Source organism: Marmota marmota, unplaced genomic scaffold (assembly GCF_001458135.2).
Source record: "Marmota marmota marmota unplaced genomic scaffold, marMar, whole genome shotgun sequence".
Classification (NCBI taxonomy): domain Eukaryota; kingdom Metazoa; phylum Chordata; class Mammalia; order Rodentia; family Sciuridae; genus Marmota; species Marmota marmota.
The window spans coordinates 911,185-915,130 of record NW_026000261.1 but is presented as its reverse complement, the minus strand read 5'-3'; the positions used below and the strand labels follow the sequence as shown (position 1 = coordinate 915,130).

The 3,946-nt window shown below is 42.5% G+C and overlaps 1 pseudogene; it reads left to right on the top strand.

The window, feature by feature from the left end:
* The first annotated feature begins 2,733 nt into the window (after positions 1 to 2,733).
* On the top strand, positions 2,734 to 3,818 carry LOC107152432 (annotated as a pseudogene).
* Positions 3,819 to 3,946: the final 128 nt, after the last annotated feature.

The window sequence follows — 3,946 nt, the reverse complement described above, 5'->3', positions numbered from 1 at the left end:
GAGAGAGAAGGAAAGAAGGAAGGAAGGAAGTATAGATAGATTGATTCTTTGTGTCCAATCACATTTCTTACATAGCTATACCTGCTTCACTGGACCTAAATACAAAATGGGCATTTCCCCCTGTATCTTTATATCTTCATTCTGAAGATTCCAGCATCACATAAAACTATGATTAAACAAACCTGTTATGCTTTTCTCTTATTAACCTGTCTTTCTTCATAGAGTTATTGGCTATGACAGTTATGGTGTCAGGGGATACCCACTTTCTGCCTTTTTGTTCTTAAAGTGTGAACTACTCCATTTTCAATCATCTCTAAGTTCCACTTGCCCACAAATGCTCATTCCTTTCTTCCTTTTAATCTGTAGCACAGTTTTGTTTTAATTTTTTTTAGCAATAAATGAAATCAACATTGCAGGAAACAATACAGGACAGTATTTTATTTGGATTTTTTTTTTCACAGTTGAGGTATAGTCTATAAGTGTGGGACTAACAGCAGGAGTGGAGATGGATAGCAAATAGGTATGAGGGAATTGGGGCATGTTTTAGACAGCTTTTTTGCTGCTCTGACTAAAGGATCTGATCAGAACAATTACAGAGGAGGAAAAGTTTATTTAAGGGCTCACAGTTTCAGAGATCTTAGTCCATAGAAGACTGGCTCCATTCTTCAGGGCCCAAGATAAGGCAGAACATCATGGCAGAAGAGTGTGGCAGAGGGAAGCAGCTTACGTGGTAATCAGGAAGCAGAGAGAGGGACTCCACTTACCAGATACAAATAGGTACCACAAAGCCACTCCCCAATTCCCACCTCCTCCAGCCACACCCTACCACTTCAGTTACCATTCAGTTAATCTCTATCCAGGGATTAAATCAGTGATTGGGTTAAGACTCTTACAACCCAATCATTCCTCTTCTGAACCTTCTTGCACTGTCTCACATGTGAGCTTTTGATGGACACCTCACATCCAAATCATAATGGGATGATGGAAAGATTCTAAAACTGGATTGTGGTCGTGGCAGCACAACTCTAATAATCTACTAAAAATTATTGAACCATACATTTAGAAAGAATGTCTACATTTGTAATGTGTGCTCTCTGAGCAATATACTATACCTAGTACTGAATCCAAAGACACACCCATTGTGGTTTGGGCAACCTTTGGGTAAACTACAGCCCACTTTTCCACTAGAGCCTCATGACAGCCTGTATTTCTTATCTAAATCAAAACTAAGGATTTTAACATTTCCGTTGGTTTCTCTAAAATATTTCCACTTTTTTTACACTAGATTACTGTGTTCCTACCTTCAGGGTTTTTGAAATGGACATAAACCAACCAGTTGCCTTCTGGTTCTGATGTTCAATTCAGAAATGAAACTTCAGGAATATGGTGACTTTAACAACTGGAATGAGAGCCAAATGCCTAGGAAGCATTTGAACTAAAAGTAGCTGAAAAGTACACACATTTCTACACAGCTTCTCAGTCCTTCCTCCTAGCCTTCCAAGTAATGTCATGGGACAAAAGCTATCTCAGAGAAGTATTGTCTCAAGAGAAAACACTGGATTTTTCACATTGTTGTAGAGAACACTTTTTGGTTCAATTTGTGAATGTCTTATCTCATTTCTGTGCCATAAGTCAATCATTAGTTCTACTCCCAGGTGTATGCTACTTTCCCTTAAGTAATTAAAGTACAGAAAATAACATATTACTTACACATTAATAATAAGATGTGGTCATTGAATTTACACAGAAGTCTATTTTTGCTGGCCAACTGTTTAGAAAAGGCTGATAACTAAGTGAAACCAGCAGCAACAAAAGAAATAGTAGACCAGATAGAGTTTAACAGAGCCAGAAAAAGAGACATATAAAAAAAGGCCCTAAGAGTACACTCATCTGGAGGTTCTGGAAGGCTACTCATATGTGGTAGGCTTTACCAACACAGGAGTGACTACAGTGGGCACTTGAGGGCGTCCTGGTCAACATGGGACACACATAAATGTATTCTCCAAGCTATACACACATTTCTGTATAAAGGGTAGATGTTTTACTGGCTCAAAGAACTGGAGCAACAGCTATGACAGATCACTGGCAAAACACTCAGCTATGTTGACCCTAGGGATGATTTCTATGAAACCAGGCATAAAAATAAAGAGGAAAAACTATAGTTGTATCATCAAAGGCTGCACACTGTGGGAAAAATTGATTTAACAGAAAAATCCTGGATATATTATGGAAAATATCCAGGCTGGGTGCAGTGGCACATACCTGTAATCCCAGGGCCTCAAGACGCTGAGACAAGAGGATCACAAGTTCCAAGCCAGCCTCAGCAACTTAGCAAGTCCCTGTCTCAGAATAAAATATCAAAAGGGCTCGGTAGTAATGTGCCCCTGTGTTCAACTCATGGTATCAAAAAAAAAAAAAAAAAGAAAAGACTCAGTTATCTGTGTGTGTGTGTGTGTGTGTGTGTGTGTGTAGAGAGAGAGAGAGAGAGAATGAGATATTGGGAGGAATATATGTGAGAGAAATATATATATTAAGCCAAGTGACAGGATCATTTGAACCGTGGTCAGGAAAAAAGTAGGCATAGAATTTAACTCTGTGGGAGCTCAGATGTTAGTCAAAGTGCAAAGCAAACAAACAAAAAAACCACAAACTTCCAAGTTGCTAGAATAAAACATGCTACGAATTTCTAAACTAGACAAGTAATACTACTCTACAGCTAGTCACATGGTGAGGATGGGGGTGAGGGGCCTCTTTAGCCTGCAGCCTATGTTTATGGTCCCACCTGTAATGTCCAGCTGCCCCGACCTGACCCCACCCAGCTCTACCCAGCCCAACCCATCTCGAGTACATGGCACCAAAGGAACTGGCTTCAGGGTCCCCATAATCAGCCTGTCTCTGCAGCTCCTGGTGTGAGGTTCTCCCCTGATCTGAGAATGGCTACCTCACATATGAGCCAGTGGCTGTGCCTATGGGATGGTGTACAAAGCCTGAGATCCCCACAGTGGCCCTCGAGAGTGTGAGAGTCTCCAATAGAGAAGGAGCTGGAGGTGGCCTTCCCATCAGCACAATTTGTGAGGTGGCCTTATTGAAGCGCCTAGAGGCTTTTGAACATCCCAATGTTGTCTGGCTGATGGATGCCTGTATCACTTCCCTGACCAGGAGATCAAGGTGACCCTAATGTTTGAGCATGATGCCCAAGACCTAAGGACCTATCTGAACAAAGCAGGCACCGCCACCAGGCTTTCCAGCTGAGGCTGTCAAGGATCTGATGCACTAGTTTCTAACAGGCCTAGATTTTCTTCATGCCAATTACATCATTCATCGAGACCTAAAGCCAGAGAATATTCTGGTGCCAAATGGTGGGACAGTCAAGCTGGCAGACTTTGGTCTGGCCAGAATATACAGCTACCAGATGGCCCTTACACCTGTGGTTGTTACACTCTGGTCTGTGCTCCCAAAGTTCTCTGCACTCTACATATGCAACCCCTCTGGACATGTGGAGCACTGGCTATATCTTTGCAGAGATGTTTCCTCAGAAGCCTCTCTTCTGTAGAAACTCTGAAGCTGATCAACTGGGCAAAAATTTTTTTTTTTTTTTTACCTGACTGGGCTAGAGGATGACTGGCCCGAGATATATGTCTACCCCAAGAGCCTTTCCCCCCAGAGCATCTAGTCCGGCACAGTCAGTGGTTCCTGAGATGGAGGGGTCTGGAGCTCACTTGCTTCTGGAAATGCTGACTTTTAACCCACACAAGTGAATCTCTGCCTTCCGAGCCCTGTGGCATTCTTATCTGCCTGAGGAAGGTGATCTTGAGTGAGCACTGGACCGGCTGCCACAGAAGGAAGAGATGCTGCCATCCTCCTCCTTCTGGACATTAAGTGGAGAGAACTCCATTGAGGAGGCAACCTCTGCCTTTCTCTCTGAAGCTGTGAAGACTCCAGATTT